Source organism: Pteropus alecto, unplaced genomic scaffold, assembly GCF_000325575.1.
Source record: "Pteropus alecto unplaced genomic scaffold, ASM32557v1 scaffold35, whole genome shotgun sequence".
Classification (NCBI taxonomy): Eukaryota; Metazoa; Chordata; class Mammalia; order Chiroptera; family Pteropodidae; genus Pteropus; species Pteropus alecto.
In genome coordinates, this window is record NW_006437828.1 from 2,283,900 (window position 1) to 2,302,981 (window position 19,082).

Below are 19,082 nucleotides of genomic sequence, written 5' to 3' on the forward strand. Positions count from 1 at the left end.
CTAAACCCAATAAAAAGGCATCATAATTTAAAAATGGGAGTGTTTGCTATGCAAATATAGCTTCAGGTAAATGCGCTAGTCCTACTTTCCAACCTCATTTCCAGCTCCTTCTATGCTGAAATCTTGAAGTCATTACTGCGTATCAGGTTACTTTCTAACAGCAAAATTTATATGAAGTAAAAGATAACGATGAGATTAGCCACTTCTAGAAACTTTCAGTTTAAAGAACTCAAAAATACCCGAAATGAAAAAAAAAGCAACTAAGCTACAAATCCTTTGCATGCCTTGCAGCTGTGTAGAAATTAAGGCGAGCCCAGTGCTTTGCCTCCTCTGTGTTCCCTCAGTTTCTGGTTAGCAGGTATTAAGCCATATTGAAATGATTTGGCTTTTCATTTAAAAAAAAAAAATGCTCCTCAAGAGCAGGGGTGGTCTTATTTGTCTTTATACTTTAGGTGGTACATCATCACTTAATTACAAGGTATCTGTAAATGCCTTGTAGACAAAAGGGAGTTTACATGTATGTGAAATACTAATACTTACAATTTACTGATGTTTTATCATGCTATATATGAAGAGCCTACTGTATTAAGTGCTTTTCATGTCTCATCTCATTTAATCTTCAACAACCTACTGATGTAGCTACTTGTATTATTGGCAGTGTTCAAGTCACAGTCCCAGTGGTAGAACTGAGATCCAAACCCCGAACTTTGACATTAGAACTCTAGTTCAGAAAGCCCTTCTGTATGCTCCTTCACAGATGGTTAGATTCTGAACACTTGCAGGGATGGGAGTCTTTCCTTCCAAAAAACACTGTTAGACATCTGAGCAGACGTCAGTTTCCATGGGATCGCCATTTAGCACTATGGGAAAAAAGGAATAGATCTATTCTACAACACAACCATTCCAAATCTATCTTCTGTGAGTCTTCTTTTCTTCAAAATAAGCATTTCCAATTTCTTCAGTTTCATTTTATTCATCATAGTCTTTAAAAATATAGTGTTGTTATAATTTTTTTTAATGAGGTCATACCCTTTGCTCAGGAATACATAGTTAGTTTCATACTTTTATCATATGCAAACCTAGTAGTGAAATTCTTGGTTCCATTACCCCCTACTATACCTAAGCTTACAGCAATTTACAAATTAATTTATTTACAATGGCTATAATAAATGTTAGCTTAAGGAACTGTTGTAAAAAGTGAAAGGGATTAAGAAGCACGGATTGCCAGTTATAAAAATAGTCACATGGACATAAAATACAGTATAGGGAATATAGTCAATAATACTGTAGTAACAATGTATGATGTCAGATAGGTACTAGACTTTTTGGAGTGATCACCTCACAAGGTAGATATTGTCTAATCACTTTGTTGTATACCTGAAACTAATATAATATTGTATATTAACTGTAATTGGAAAGTAAATTTAAAAAAAGAATTGTAAAAACAAATGTCATAATTTACTTGAATAAATTTTAGAACTATATTATATTAAATTACTGCATTATTGATATTTTCTCAAATTTCATTTATTAGAATTTTCTCAATTTTGCTTATGAAAGCTTCTTTGATTTATTCTTCAAGACTAGTTTCTTTGTTTTTATTACAATTTTTCATTTGTTGATAAGGGTATTTTTTTCTAAGACTTTCTATTGTTTCTTTCAAAAAAATGAATTAAACTATTGGGGGCAGGACAGATTCACTATTTCTTTAACATGTCTGGATGGTTAAATTATCAAAAACATAGTGGAATAACTTAACTGGCCAAGTGTATATAAAAGGAAAAAAATAGGTTGAGGTTTCGAAATATGGTTGCCACATATGACAAAACAAACATTTTACTCCCCCACGACAGAGTTCTAATAACTGAAATTTGAAAGCACTAATTTGATTCTATTGTAGTAGTAAGAGCTCAAGTATTTCATGATCTAATGTCTAGTTAAGCCCTTGCAGACAAGACTTTTTTTTACAAAAGTATCATTATTATTATAGTATGCATTAGATCTCTATCTCTCTCTTTTTTAAAAAAAAAACAGAAGATTTAGTTAAGATGCATTTGCTACTTTATGACAATTGGAATAGAGAACTTATGAATGCATATCTTATGACAAATATATGGCTAGGTTTGTCATTTGTATTCAAGTCTATTGTAGGCTCTACTAATAAAATACTGCTTTCAATAGAAGTATGCATCATGCTATAAATCTAATGTGGTCCATTGGTTTAGCAGCATTTGACAATCCTTGATAGTTCTCTGAAAGATTTCTCTGAATTAAGACAAATGGTATTTCTCAGATATAGCAAATTTTACTATCTCATGCTTTATTTCTAATGGATTAAAGATAACTCAAACAATTTGAAACTCAAAAAGCATGTTCTGCTCTGAAGAAAGTTTTCATGTTAAGTGTTAACTTAATATCTCTATCAGCCTTAGCGAGGAAATCTTTCTCAGATCACTTCTATATATTAAAATAAAGAAGAATATAGCATTTTAAATAACGTCAGGTTTCAACCCCTCTTACGTATTTATTCATTCCTAGAGTGGTTTTCATATGGATCACTGGAAACATTGCTGCAAAGAAAATACTTAAGAATAATCAGTGATGATCTATTAGAACTTTCCAGGTGACTATAAAACTTTTTTTAAACGTACTAATTCCTGTAGGATACTATTCATTCTCAGAAGAAAATTTTCATTTTTATATTAAAATATTTTTAAATCTTCCCTTTTTTTTCTGTATAGTTCTCAAAAGGAAAGGTGCTCTAAATTGTGGTAATTATGTTTTAGAATTCATCAGATGTGATGGGCAATGATATTAATGTTGCCTCTAAGATATTCTGCCATGAAAGTGATTTTTTTTAAACCTTATCAAAGAAGAGGCACAGCAACCTGCCTTCCAGCCTGTACTGAAATCCCAATTGCTGACAAGCTTGTTAATAATTCAAAAGTCTTTTTAGTGAATTATGTGTATCCCTAAGTTTTAGTTTTATAGAAATATTCAAATATATTACTTCTACTTCTTTGTATTTTTTTAGTATTTTGTATTCCCTCTTGTCACAAAACAGACTACTTTCGAAACTCATGCCAAGCAAGTCCGTTGAAGCACTTTGCTATTTTTACTTTTCCCTGGGTAGTTATTTTTTTATGGCATCCAAGAAACAGTCATCTCAGCTAAAATGGGGTAAAGCCTATGGCCAAAAAAGAGGATAGATCTTTAATATTTTCCCTTTGCGATAAAAACCCATGTGGTTTACTTTATAACTGGACCAAAATTGTCTATAATTTTGATCAAACTATCCTTTTTACCTCAAAAACACAGACAGAAAAATTAGAAATTAGAAAAAACATAAACAGAAAAATTAGACATTTGTTCAGAAAACTAATATAGCAATTAACTGTGAGTATTGTAACAGTCCAAGTTGGGGCTTAGTAATGGAAATTATAAAAACGGCAATTTCCTCATGTACAAGATGAAAGTCAGTAACATATTCACAGTTTTATAAGTATTAACTGAAATATGAATAGTAATGGGCGTTAAATAGATTAGGCCCTCAATTTCTTTGTTCCACTTTAATTTTTCTGAATTTTACCACTTGTTGTTCATAAGTGGAGTTGTTCTTCTAAATCAAAGATGACGAATTAAAGGTTAAAGATATTTTTCTTATTCCTATGTCTATCCAGAATATCCTAATTTCAGGAAAATCAGTTTTTGTATGTTTTCAAGGCAATAATGACATTTAAAAGAAAACTGTTGTCTCTCTCTCCCACCGCCCCCCCCACCCCTGCTCCACCCCGGCCCCAGTTAAGTAGAGATGAGAAATATAGTCTAAAGAACATAGGAAATACTTTATTTCAGAAACTATTAAAATGCTTTTTGACAAAGCAATATTCCTTGAAATGTGAGCCAGGAGCAGAGGAAGGATATCAACACCCAGGGCTGCAAAGGTTTTAAATCAATGTTAGAGGAATACTGGGGATTTAATTGGAATATTTTAAAATCTGAAGTATTTCAGAGAATCTGATTAGCTTACTCAAATTAGATGTTATTTATCTTTGATTTCATGTATCTTAAACTGTGCATTTTTGTTTTTTTCAATTTTCATACTGAAACAATTTAAGAAATTGGTCACTTAAAAGATAAGCGTATATATTGACATCAACCAGCCACAAGAGGGAAGTCTTGGCTATATTAGAAGTAGTGTACATATAGGGAGGGGTTCATTTTTGCTGAAAAACAGAAATTGTTTTTTTTTTTTTTTAAAGATTTTATCCTTTTTTTTTTGTATATCCTGATGCTATAACTACTAAAGAAAATTACTTGTAGTATATATCAGACTTTACAAGTGTAGAATAGTACTTTTGTCACTTAACATGTATATTTTCCTTAAAATATAAATCAGTTGTTCTCTGTGAAATTAAATATAAATCTACATTAAATATATATGTATATATGTTATTATCTATACATTTATATTTTATTCACATAGTACAATTCATAAAAGTAATTAGCACCAAGGTCTGAGCTGTACACAGTATGGTATCCATTAATTCTCTGTTATTTATTAGTGGCATCTTTGAAATGAATTCTGACTATATTTTATTTTCCTTGAGAATCATATTTGTGTAATTATGGAACTTAGAATCTCAGATATACCTTGGCCAAGAAATAAATGAAAAAGATAAAGCATTTCTTAATAAGGTCAACTATTAAGCTATTTGAAAATTCATTGTGAAGAAAGCTCTGAATTAGATATTTGGCTCTGGAATGAAATATTTTAATTGAAAAGATATTTGGTTGGAAGTATTTGTTTGGATTCACTATTGGATCCTTTAAATTAAATGTATTGGGGTGACATTGGTTAATAAAATTATATAGGTTTTAAGTGTACAATTCAATAACACGTCATATGTATATTACATTGATCCTTTCTGTTTGAATTCATAATCACTCACTAAATAATAAGCCTTACACAATATACTAAGGCAATGCAATCATCATATTATCTACTGAATAGAATGTTGTAGTGATCTGTGGTAGAACTTGGAACATAAAACTCTTAAATTCTGACTTTGGTTTTTACTTGTGACATATGCAATAACTACTAAATAATTTTTACTATCTCTGTTTTATCATACTAAAAAGTATGTAATTTTGTCCTTTAGCTTCCTCCATTGTAAAAGGTGGTAAAATTTTGTAAAATTTGAATACTTCTATTCATATGGGTAAAAAATATTACAAAGACAATTATGCATATAGAACATATATGAATTATGCCATTTCTCTCCATATCCATTACTATGCTCATTTAAGTTTGTGTACTTTGAAGTTGTAGATATTTAGAGTATATAAAGAATTTATAAGTTATTTTCTTAAATTATTTAGGGATAATTTGTTTTTAGCCTACCTAGTAACTGGTTCAAGTTGATTAGTAATCTGGAGGTAACCCAAAGTAATAAGTGTTGTGCCTTTGGTTAGGTTTAACTTCATATCTAAGTGCATCTTTATACTCTTAATTGAAAATCATAAGATAGTTTTATTTAAATAGTGGGTAAAATGATATTTTTTTGTAATATAATCATATATAACATATTGAACATACTATCATAGTCCCTCATGTTTAAGTAAGTTCTGTTTTGGCTAAGATCTTATTCAATATTGACATTGTTTTGATCATGTGAACAGTTTAATAACCTGAAGTGTGTGTATTTTATTGGCATGCAGCAGCTCATCAATTCCCAGTGAATGGAAAATGGAGTCTATTCTACTGTCAGAACTTTTTTTTTTTTAGCATTCAATTAGCAATCACTCATGTTCTCAAAGACTTTGAACGGCAGGACAGATAGACTCTGTTATGCTTTCCTTCTGTTAGGATGGATTACTTAGAAATAGTCCCACTGTGATTAGGCATTTATTTTACAGTGCAAAATCTATATTGGGATCTTTCTTAACATGACTCTGAAGTTCGTTTTCATCATCAATCAAGAAATATAGAGATAAAGGAAGAACATTTAGAGAAGACATAGAATGTATAAGCATAGTTATAATGAGTCTGCCAGAGAAAAATGCTTTTGTGAAAGAGGTGTTTTATTTTAAACAGTATGTGAGGCCAGATATAAGTCTTCATATGGAAATCTTATTTTTGTTTTAGATCTTCAAAATTAAAGTGAAACCATATTTAATGGTAGAATAGAATTTAGTATTAATAAAAGATATATTACCATTATACTACCAATTTAGATGTTAAAGTAAACAGAATTTCAGCTTCCAGGCTATAGTTACATAAAGAATTAGTGAGCAGAATGAAGGATGTTCAATTCTCAAATCACTGCTTCAATTTCTAGGGATTAATGCTTTCTTATTTTCTCCTTGTTCTCTGAGTGTATTACCTGAATGTGCATTTGTTGAGACCTCGTAAAATTAGTATTCTGAGATATGTTTTATTATCAAACAAAAATCAAAGCTTTTTTCTTGAGTGTCATGTGATGTGTATCTTAATCATGTATACTAGTATTTTAAACATTTTTATTATAAGATAAATGATTACTCTGAATTTAAGTAGAACCTAATGGTTTTCTTTCTAGCAATATATTTGGTGAAATACAGGACAAGTTTTATTTTATTATTGTCTGTGAACTGAGCTTAGTTTCCTTCCAAAGTATCATTGGTGGTCTCTCATCCCTATTCCAAACTTTAATAGGAAATGAAATATTTTCATCTTTTTCAATAAAGAGATAATTTATGAAAACGTATTTTTCATTTAAAAATCAACTACAGCCTCATACTCACACATAAACACTTTTTATCTAAGCATTGCTAAAAATCTCAAGCCATGGCATTCTTCCCATTTTACAGTCACTACATATGCCTAATAAACCAGTGTACTAGTGATAACATTTGGGTAATCTTCATATATTAGGAAAGTAAGTTTTTAATGAAGACATTAATATAAAATTACCAGAAATATTTACTATTTGTCTATTTTAGGGCCTTATAGATCTGAATGAGTGATCAACAAATTTAGAGCATCTAACCATTTATGAAATATATTCTGATGAGACTCGTAAAGGGTTGTTTCTAGGCAACACTATGAAGAAAGAGAAATTTATTGGTCTGGGGCCCTTTCTTCCATTTAACTAATGTCTCTTTAAATCCTTATGAGACACATATTGTCATGTCAAATTATAATTCAACACATCAGAGAGTAGCCAGGAGGAGAAATTTTGATAATTTTTTTTTTTTTAGCGTTCAGCCTCTGAACCCTTCTTCTGGTTTGATGAGTGTGCCCACAAACTCGTTTGAAGGTAGCACTTTGACTAAAGGCCACCTCTCTGCTCTCCGTGATCTCTGGCAATGACAGTTTGAACGCACAGCCTTCGATCAACCAACCAGATGATCCTGCCCCAAACTTTAATTAGCCAAAGTTGTTTCTGTTATTCAAAGCCATGAATACTGGCTGGACCTTAGATTTAGAGATCCAATAATTTACCATCATCTAACTCAGACCGAGAGTGAATGGTGGCATTATTAATGATTAGATTATGCCACGACAAAGGGTTTAAACCAGGACTGTCTTAAACTGCAACAGGTGGTACCACATACCTTCCTTAAATGGTTACCTAAACTCTTAGCTGACACCAATTTAAAATATTAGCCTCCTGGCAGAATTCGGGTTTTACCTTGTGACTTTTGATTTGAAAAGCATCCAATATTTGAGGAATTGAATCTATAAGGGTAATGGGGCAATCATCAGAGTTGATATTTTAGAACGAAAGGTCTCTTATGAACTCCCTCAAATCATATGTAGCAGACTGCTTATCCAAATGATTCATAAGCCTCTCTCTGGGGGTAGGGAAATTCCAAAGAGAGCCTTTTTCCTCTTCAGATATAATAATGCTTTGCTTAGCCCACTTGCTCTGTTAGTCATCATGTTTCCAGGGTGACACAACAGTGTTTCCTGAGGATTTCTTCTTCACCAGGCTGCAGAGCTGATCATCTGGTGAATAGGTAATTATGGGCTGAACTAGGAACCATGCCGGGATGTGAATGTCCTGTAACCACACAGTGTTTGCATTGTAACTAATGAAAACTCCCTTGCCTAATATAACCCAACCTAATTACCCATAAAGCTTCGGGTAATTTTCACTTGACCCTAAACTTTGTACATTTAGCTGCTTCTCTACCCAATCCTGAACGATAACAAGAGAGTAGTGAGCATGAAGGGGAAAGTTCGCTCCCTCTGCAATATGTCATTATGCTGCATGGTATTTTAATCAGAGAAAGTCAGTTGTTTCAGTAAGGTCTCATTTACTTACCTAATTATCAGTTGTCATTTGGAGAAGAGCCAGCACAAGAAAGAATACTTCAAATAGTTTTGCCATTTGTCTCTTTTGCTTGTGTTCATTAATTCCCTTGTACAAGTTGTGTCAGCATCCACTGTAAGGAAAAAGAAAGATAGTGAGCTACTCTAATGAATGATGGAAGCCAAAATATGTGTCTTGCTGGACTATGAGTCCCAGGACAATGTCTTACTCATTTCTACATCTCCAGCAGCCTGGTGATAGTTCTGCAGCATAGACAGTGCTCAGGAAATATTATGAAAGTAATTTTAATAATAGTAGAAAACTGTCCATAGAACGGTTTACAGATCGTGTTCTTTAGCATCCACTATAAGTGAACCTTTCACAATATATCTTCAACCACAATTAAGTACTATGGAAAGCACCTTTAAATCCAAACGAAGATGGGAAAAAAGAGATGTACATCAACGCTGTGATCAGTAGACACATGGGTTCTAACACGTTGAACACTGGTGACCACTTAAACTACAAAAGTGATGGAATTAATAAAACAATGAGGAGCTTGAGAGAGTCCTCTGAGATGAGAAAGAAATCCTATGAATATATTTTGGTTTTGGTGAAACTAAAGATATCATTCATATCCTTCTGGAGAAATTTGAGATCAGCACCTTCTATAAGATCATCATTGAGAACCTAGGACCTTAGGTCTTTGTTAAAAATGTGGTTACAAGTACAGCTTAGTGACCTATCCTGATTATTGCTGAGGTTGATGATGAGTGTAAAACTTATATCTAAAATTGTGATCAAAACTGTGTCTGAATATGCCCTTCCTTTTAGACAGTGTGGTTCTTTTTCTTCTTTTTTAAAAAATATCGCACTGACTCTCTCCATATGCCCAGAGGAGACATGAAGAAATGAATAAGGATGTCGGTAATTACATTGAGGAAATGGTCTGCAACCGAAAGTCAGACACGTTTTTGACAGTTATTGTTTGGAATGTTGACAAGATACTGGTATCCAAGCTCTAAAATGCTTGGAAGAGGAATATAAAATCACCCGCAATGTTTCTAGAACTGTATTTCTTTAAGCATTGATTCTATCCTGCCACCAACTCATCTAAGAGCTCTTAATCTGCCCTTCCAAGATGACTATGAAATTAGCATATTGGTACTGTAATATGAGTCAGATAAAGACTCACCTTCCAGGACTATGTACGGTGGAGCATCTTTGTCCTATTCAATGTTTGAACTAAAGAAAAGTTTGTCAACATGGATTTTGATTTTCGAAATGAAGCTATGAATGATAATAAGATGGATGTCCATGTGACAAACTGTCACTGAAAGCTGTCTGCTGCAGCTACGTGGCTGGTGGTGGATTAACAACATATCATGGGAGTTTTAAATTTTACTGGTCACCATACTGAACCACCCAGTCCATATTCGTACTGTCCCTGCATCCATGGCGAGTTCTCACCTCCTTTTCATTGCTGGAAAGTTGCTAAGCTTCACATGAAAGACTGATCCCCTTTATGAAAAAAAGGTGGGCTCAGAGTCTTTAAATCTGATGATACTGTCATCATTATCGAGTGACAGGTAATATTCTGTGCATTGAGCTCACCTCCGATTGGTCTTCCTAAGATGTTTGCTATACATGTTATGAGACTAACTATACCTCTAGGTTTTTTATGTCACATTTGACAAAAAGGCTATAGGAGTTTTCCCAGAAAATTCTGAATGGCTAATGATAATGCCTAATAATACTATTGGAAAATGCTTTGGGAAAAAATGCTTGGTAGAACACTATATTTTATGTTTATGCCAGTTTTAAATTACTCATTCTTAAACATGTTCAGTGGGAAAAAATACTGAAATTCTGACACTGAATTTTGAGGCCAATAAAACAAAATATATGATTTTAAAAGCACTAATTTTGACATTGATGGCAACAAAAAAAAAAGGTTGAAAGTGTTCTGATTGCATGCCTATTCAGTAACTTTTGTGTAATGTATTGAATATTTCCACCTACTTAATAGGGAACAAAGTATAACATCACATAAGAAACATTATCATAAGTGCTACCCCTATAGAGAGTGCATGCTCAGGAGTCAGTGACTGAATATTCAGGAGACTGTATTACTCTCCTGTATCTAAAGTTGCTTCCTGAGGGTCAGGTCTGTGGTCTGTGGATAAGGTAAGGGACAGGGAAGAGGAAGAAAAACTACATACAACTGTTTGTGTTACAAATGCTCTGATGGCAAATAGGAAATGTTTGTCTCTAAAGACTTGCAATCTGACACCTGTCAAAAACACTAAATTTTCTTTTAGTAATAAAATGAGACTAAATTGACCTCTTGTCTTGGAGATTCCTGAAAGGAAGAAGAGAATACAAATATGGCTATATCTTGCTGAGTGTGGAATCTTCAAAGCTGTTTTATCACCTTTTTTTATGAAATTAAATGATCCCTTGAGGTTAATAGAAGTAAAGAACCTTAAAGATTTTTTTTTTGGTAGAATTTTTATAGACTCTTTAAAAAGTATTTACGCTCAACATTTTCAACGTGTGCTATTGTCCAGAAAAAGAGTTGAAAACATAAGAACAAAAAAACACGTATAAAAATTAAGGAAGAAATGAGAAGATAAGCTTTAGATAATGTAGGATAATGATTTTGAAAACAAAAAGCAAAATGTTTCATGCATTTATTCATTTAATGCACTTTAAGTTAAATTCTGTAAGTACTAAGTAATTCTGGTAAACACTGAGATAGTCGGGCAAGAAGAAATAAAGGCTCACATAGTCAATTAGGGGAAACAAGCAGAGATTAAAGGATCATAAAAGAAAATGGATATTTCCAATTCTAATAATGACAACGAAGGTATAGTAACTGGATCTTGGCTATTGTATCCAAGGAGAATATTGACCCGATCTGAAAGTCAAGGAAAATATCCCTGAGGAGTGAAAGTGGAGGATGAGGTCTAATCAGAGTTATGACAGACCAGGTGACAAGTTGGGGGAAGATAACGGAAAGTAATACATACAACATGACGGTTAACACCACAAAGCTTTTGAGCTAACATTATGTCAACCAGAAAAAATTGAGAGCCAAAATTTTTGTTCACAAAATTTTACTGTTTTACATATTTTTACTAATGAACTTATCAATGTGGTTGGGCAAAGGGATGAAACTCAAACAGGTAGATATAGATAGTGCTCGATCTGTGGAGTTTAAAAATATACACTACTCAATGAAATTCATATAAGAAAATGCCTATGAGATATTCCATCAAGTAGAATACAGAGTTATGATTTTTTTTTTTTAAGACAGCTAAGATTGGAGTAAAAAAATCTTTTGGTTTAATTACTTTGACACTGTCTTTGAAAGTAGTTTGAAAATTTTAATGGACTACACAAATGCAAGGATGAAAACAAAAATAGAAACTGACAACTCTAAAGGATCCTTACTTCCTTCTGTATTACGTTTCATGTAATGGTGCATCCCACTACACTCTCAGTGTGCAGGTCAGAAAAATAACACTATCTTTGGCACTTAATTCTCATTCCAGTGGTTATGAAATCCTGTCAGTTCTACTTCTTTTTTATGTTTCAAGTATACAGTACATTTGTTAGACATTTATATAGTTTATAAAACGATCTAATTGTTCCTTCTCTCCTCTGGTTTCCCACGTCTACTTTCTTAATAGCTAGCTCTACATTTCATCGAAACAACTCAGTTTCCAATTCCACCCTTTAACTTTCGGTTCTCACCCTTTCTTGCTTGTGTTCTTGTAATGCTCACTCTCTCACTTCATTTGTTCTCCCTTAATTTCATTTTTCATGCTGTGACTAGTGTACTCCTTCGGAAATAATATTCTAATATTTTAACACTGTGCTTGTATCTTTCAGAAGGTCCTTATCGAGTTTCCTTGGTGAAGCATTTGTGGCCCTCCATAACCTGAACTTTGCAAACTTTTTAAAGTTTATAGTTACAGCATCTAGAACACATGGTTCCTAAGATTGCTGGAGAAGGGGAAGAGAGAACGAGGAGAACAAGCACCTATTTTATCTGCCCAGGATAACTGGTGACATATCACTTGCCCTCATATTTCATGCATGGGAAATAAATCACAAAAACCCTTCTAGATGCAGCACTGTGATCAACATTTCATTTTACTAGGCCCATAGCTACACTACATTTCCCAGTATAGCAATATCCCCAGTAAGAGGAAAAGGTTTCGTTCGGATACCATATTTTCTCTAGCACAATACCAACATTTTAGTTTACAATGAGAAATTACTTTCCAGGAATGAGAACAAATATATTTGCATTATAAGCACATTTTCTTCCTACAAGTAAGCAATATGTAATAGAATATTAAACATTATTTAGAAAAGTCCATGGTGATTGAGGAATTGAAGAAATAAAGTTTGATTAATAAAATGTTTACTAGTGGGACTAAAATAACTTGATAATTCAAATAGAGATAATTTTGCAGTAGGACCAGAGATAGTTCAAGTCTGTGGAAAAAGAATCTCTCTATGCCGGACAGAACTTCAAGGTATCATAGAATGTATTTCCCTTTGTGAACCTTCTTTTTCTTTTTCTTTTTTTTCACCACTTACAGCACCTGGTTTTCCTAGGTGGTCTCCCATCCAAGTTCTAACCAGGCCCAACCCTGCTTAGCTTCCAAAATCAGACAAAATCAGGCACATTCAGGGTGGCATGGCCATAGACTTCTTTGCTTCTTTTATAGACCAATCCTACCCTATCCTCATCCACGGTGCTGTGATACAGACTTTTTTGAAATATGCTAATACATGTAATCATGTTACAGTAAAATTTTACTGACCTGGGATCAACTCTTTTGAAGATAATTATGTACATGCATGATTATATGTTCATTTTAAGGGTCAAGTCTCCAAAGAATGTCTTCTATACCTCATCCAAGGTTTTAGAGATTCCACTTTATTGACCCCATATACTAAAAAAGTTAAAAAAAAAATCTTTTTGTGGCAGAATAAAAAGTGTGTGTAAATCTATTGAGGTACTTTAGGGAGTATCAGGACCTCACTTGTACCTCCAAATCATCCTATATATATATTGGTCTAGTCTGGACATATATGTGGAGAACTCTTTGTTATCTATGGAAACAGAAAACAAAAAGCAAAACAATTTAATTAGTGGTGGAAGAATTTTATGCTACATACACACAAAAAAGGAATGAAAAGGAAAACAAAGTCTAAGTATATTAATAGATAGATATTACTCATGGATATTGAAAGTAAAAAAGGATATGATTTCTGGACATAATAGACATAAAATATGGAGTTAATGATTACCAGATGGCTGTGTATTATCAAAAGAGATAGCAATGATCAATAGAAACCAACATAGGTTCACTAAGACTAAATAATGTTAAATTAATTTAATTTTTTTTTATTTTGTTATGTTTCCTAGAAAGACAGCACAAGTAAATATAATAGAAAAAAATTAGCATTATTATTATTTTTGATGGTCTCTCAGATTATCTTTGTGGACAAAATGAATGTATGTTAGAGATAGGATATTATATAAATTTAAAATTGGCATACTCAATTAAACATTTATGCTAGAAGAATGATGGAGAGGTTTCTATAAGAGTCTGTCTCCACTCCTACTCTAATCAATGTTTTAATTAATTATTGGAATGAAGATATGAGAAGAAAAGTTTATTCAGTTTACTGATTGTCCATAACTATAATTCAATGACTCAAATATTTATTAGGTACCTATTATGTTTCTGGCATTGTGTAAGGAGAAAAGGTAAGATTGACAGCCTATGAAGGCTACTAAGAAATTTTAAGTCATTATAAAATCAATATGAATATCTGAGTGGTTGTTAAAACAAGAAAATACCACCTGAACCTACCTGAGTAAAAGGCAAGTAAAACACAGGAATAAGAAAGGTAGACCCTGGGGTCAGACTACTTGAGGTTTCATATGGTCTCTACTACTTCTTAGCTGTGTGACTGTGTATAAGTTAATTTACCTAAGTCGCAGGTTTCCTATCTCTAAAATGGGCTAATATCTATCTTATGTTTAGTTGTGAGAAATAAATGAAATGAACCATGTAAAGTATTAAGGCACCATACGTGAAACAAGGTTATCACTCAGTAGTATTTGCAGTTATTCTTAATTCCCTACTCAGATCAAGAGATATACATACTGAACCAGGAGACCTGAGGCTTGTGTCTCAGGCTTGGTCCTTATTTTTGCTGACTATGACACTTTTCATTCATCACTGGGTGATTATTCTTAGTTCTGGGTATTTCATTTTATTAAGAATATTGAAAAAAAAATGCAATCCCTTCAAAGGAGGGGGACTGAGATGGTCATAGATCTAGAAATCATGCCACAAAAGAAGTATTTTGAAATATGCAAATTAATTAATGATTTGCCTTGTTCCAAAAAGTTAAATTACTGAAAAAAAAAATGCATACAGTCCGATAGGCTAAAAATAGCTAAAGCAGGTGAGGCAAAGAGGAAAAGGGGAATAAAAAGGAAACGAATAAATAAATGAATCACAGTTGCATTAAAAGATGTAGCAGGAAATATTTAGGACCAGGATAGCATACAGCCATCTCTAGAAAATGCTTCCTTTACCTTCTAACTTTCCAGCTCACCCAAATGCCCCCACGCCTATAACCTTTGACCCCGTTGAAACATTCCTTCCTTTAACTCCAGAACTTATGACCTATCAGCCTGTCTCTTTATTTCTCTATTCTGTAGCTTAGATTGTGTGGTTCTTATTATAATTGCTCACCTTTCTGTTAGTCATATTCCAAAGCCAAACCAAAACCCGGGATAAACCACAGTATTTGTCTTAACTCAGCTTGCTAAGGCAATTTCACAACCACATAGGCCAGCCACACTTGAAATCAATGATCATTAAGTCTGCTATAATTTCTTTATTAGCTTGATATTTCTGCTAAACTATTTCATACATACTCATTTACTCTTAAACCTCTCTCGCCCTCTCCCTACTCTTAGTTTGTTCATACTTCACTTAGAGAACCCCACATTTCTTATCTTCCTAACACTCTATCCATAAAGCTACCTGCTACTGAAACCAGTGTCTCCTTTTTTTCACGTAAACATGAAGGAATTTCCATTGTTTTCCATCACTTCAAGGAATCTGTGCCTATGGGTATGATGTCTTCCTGGTACATCAAAATCTCTATAAGATGTTTCCATCAATATGAAACAAACTTTAGTATCTCACATTCTTTAAAAAAAACTCTCCACGAATGAACAACCCTTTTCAGGTATTTTCCTATTTCTAGAATTATTTTCAATAATCTAATTCCCTAAAGAAAGACATCCAAGCTTCTTTGGCTGTAACTCATGCGTTACCTCTCTCAGCACAGATTCTGCCTTCACACTCTTCAAAATCACTAAGAGCTTCTCATTTTACCAAATTCAATATATAGTTTTCCCCCTCTGTAGCCTCACTTGGTGTTTCAACAATATTTGGGAGATATGATTACTCTATTTTGTAAAGACCTAATAATTCCTATATTATTTCATTTTCACGCATTCTCCCCTTTCTCATAATTGATCTTTCTGTCTCCTTCACGGGCTCTGCTCTTTACTCAGCTCCTGTATTTTGATGTTGTCCTAGGCTCAGTGTTGAATTCTCATTTGCATCTCTCTATGCTTTCACTAAGAGATTTTATTCATACCTGTGTCTTTAAATAGCATTTCTATTGTGATGATTCACACATTTATATCCCGGCACAGATATTACCCTTGAACTTCAGTCATATGTTCTCAGTTGCCTACCTGCCATCTCCATTAGAACATCTCAGTACAAAAAAAAAAAAAAAAAGAAATTGGTTAAAATCAGACCTGAACTCTCCGTTTCCATTCACCATAATACCTTTTAAAACCTGTTCATATGCCAGTCTCTCAGGAAACGATACTCAGGGGTCACTCTTTATTCTGCTCTTTATCTCACATTCCACTCTACTCCGGCAGCAATTCCAACTCAAACTAAATCTTTAATCTGGACACACCCACGCGCGCACGCACGCGCGCACACACACACACGGGGCGGTGCTCAGGACAAGCATATAAACGCCTACCTGGAGACACCTGCGAGCTGCAGCCGAGCTGCAGGGAGCGCGCCAGGGTGATGCCACAGCCTGAGACGCGGGCCGGGCCTGAGGCCTGCCCCTGCGGCCGAGCGTGTGGGCCTCTTGCCCAGAAAGACTGGGCATGTGTTTCAGTCCATCGTCTGTGCCCTGGGGGCGGGGAGCCTGCCAAGAACTGCCTCTCCGTGGGACCCAGGAGCACACAGCCAGGTGTTCAGGGGCATCCCTGGGCCGCGGCCACAAAGACCGGGGCAGCACGTGTGGGTAAACGCTGCCCCCTGAGAGAGACTAACGTTTTAAGGTGAGGCCGATGGGGAGCACAGAGATGGTGCCCACCTGCTGGAGTGAGGCTGAGGCAGAGGATAGAGATGGGGCTCCTCGGGAAAGAATAAATTTAAAAAAACAAAAACAAAAAAATGGTACCCGACGGCTGCAGAAAGCAGAAGGAAAGCACAGCCCTCTTCCCTGGGGAGCCCTCAGCGGCCCCCCGGATGCATGTCGGGTTGGACGCCCGCTCCTCAGACCCGTGGCTCCCGGACAAGCAGACGCGGTTCCCCAACACGAGTCTGGCGCCCGCCATCAGCTGTTTCCCTGCCGGCCCCTGGGGCAGGTGAGTCCAAGGGCCCAGCCCTTCAGGTGTTTCTTAGATTGTTGCAGACTGTGGGCTCCTGGATGGGAGCCATGTTGGCTTTCAAAGTTAGCCATTTTGGGGGGCTCTTGTGTCTGGTGTGGAGCCATGTTGGCTTTCAAAGCTAGCCATTTTGGGGGCTCTTGTGTCTGGGAGTGCTTGGTGTGGGCCTCAAACCCTTGGCTCCTCAAGGTCTTGCGTTTCCTCCTACTGGGGTCACTGCGCTGGGGGTGGGTTTATGGTGAGGTTGAATCTCAGCCTCCTACCCATTTCGGCCTGGGTCTTTTCTCAATATCCTGATGCGAGGTGGTCTTCCATTAGGTGTGTTTGTGGAAGAGTTCAGTTATGTCTCCATCTTGAACTACAATCCAATCCTCACGAAGAAGTTGAGTAGAAAGACTGCCTGGAGAGTGTCTCCCCAGGATATAGAACAGCTTCCTGCCACATTTACCCTCAGATGATAGTACCCTTGGGGTGGTTATATTTAGATGTAAAAAAAAAAAAAAAAGTGATTATCTAAGAAACTGAAAGAGGTTGTTAGAAAATATTCCACCAATATAAATGTTGAGAGAGGATTATGACTCTGGGTGGTTTTAAAAAAAAATAAAAATATTTTGATAGATTTGCTGAAGCTTTTGATAGGAACATATGCATGTGAATATATTTTAAAATCCAAGAGCAACTCATAGGCAGGGACAATAGGATATATAAATTTCAAATTAGAGAGGAAGAAAAACTAAAAAGAGTAACAATAATAAAACTACATTACACATCATAAAAGAGACTTTCAAGTTCAGCAAAGTAAATATACAGATGAATAAAGCTATAATCGCTTTACTAGATCTATATCTAAAATAAGACACACAAATCATTAACAATAAGAGAGTGTCAAAGATATATGTATCAAGTTCAAACAAATTGACAAGAGTATGAATTTTAATATCAGGCAAAACAAAACCTAAGACAAAAAGTGTTAAATGAAGACATTTAGTACAATATATGTATATATATACAGGAGAAAGAGAGTGACAGATTGGGTGAAATTAACAAGTAGTGTCGCTGATTCTGCCCCATTTTTTATGAATGAACATATTCTCAAAATAAGCCTGAGATGGGAGACTTATTTAGTTTTAGTTGTCCATTGCTTCTCAAGCTGTTTGTCACTAGGTAAATATTTTTTATTATTTAAGTATACATTTAAAAAAAATAGAAAATAGAAGATGGCTTTTAAATGCAAGCCATTAACTATCCTATGCTGATCACAAGACCCATTGATCTGTTCCAGTATTGTTCTGTAGGTCATCAAACTGGAATATTTTTTAAGAATTTTAAAAAACAATACTGACTCTTGTTAGTTTTTATGTTACACAATACTGTAGATTCTAAACCCTGTGAAAGATACTGTATTACTATGTGTGTTTATGTGCACTTTTCAACCCACACTAGAACACATATTCTTATGAAATTCACAGCAACATTTAAAAACGATTATAAAAAAATATGATCACAAAGAAAAACTAACTGCCAATATCATAAATCATTTTCAGATAATGATGCAATAAGTAAATATATATTTAATTAATAATAAAAGGGAAAATGCTACCTCGACTCTAAAAGTACACCCATGGGAGTTTAAATAATGCCTTCCAAGAAATGGTTAAGTAAAAGAGAAAATTAAAGCAGACATTAGAGATTGTTAAAAATGAATTATAATGTAAATTTTAAAGTTTACAGAAGATGATATTTAGAGCAAAATATATTACTTAAATGTATTTACTAGATAATAGAAAAGATTAAAAATAAATACGTTTTAAGTTTTTTGAAGACAAAAATAAACCAGCTAGTGAAAACTTGATGGCAAGAACTTTCCTGGTGGAGAAAATAGCTAGAGCAGAGGCCAAAGGGTGGCTGGTGATTAACAATGTGCTCGTTATGTTCTAAGCACAGAAACAAAAAGCCAGAGTGTCTGTGTCAAAGATGAACAAAAAGGAGTAAGATGTGAAATTGGGGGCCAGTCATGTATAGGATCT

At 34.4% G+C, this 19,082-nt stretch overlaps 1 pseudogene; it reads right to left on the bottom strand.

The window, feature by feature from the left end:
• Positions 1-12,907: 12,907 nt before the first annotated feature.
• LOC112482236 lies at positions 12,908-13,026 on the bottom strand (annotated as a pseudogene).
• Between the last annotated feature and the right edge of the window lie 6,056 nt (positions 13,027-19,082).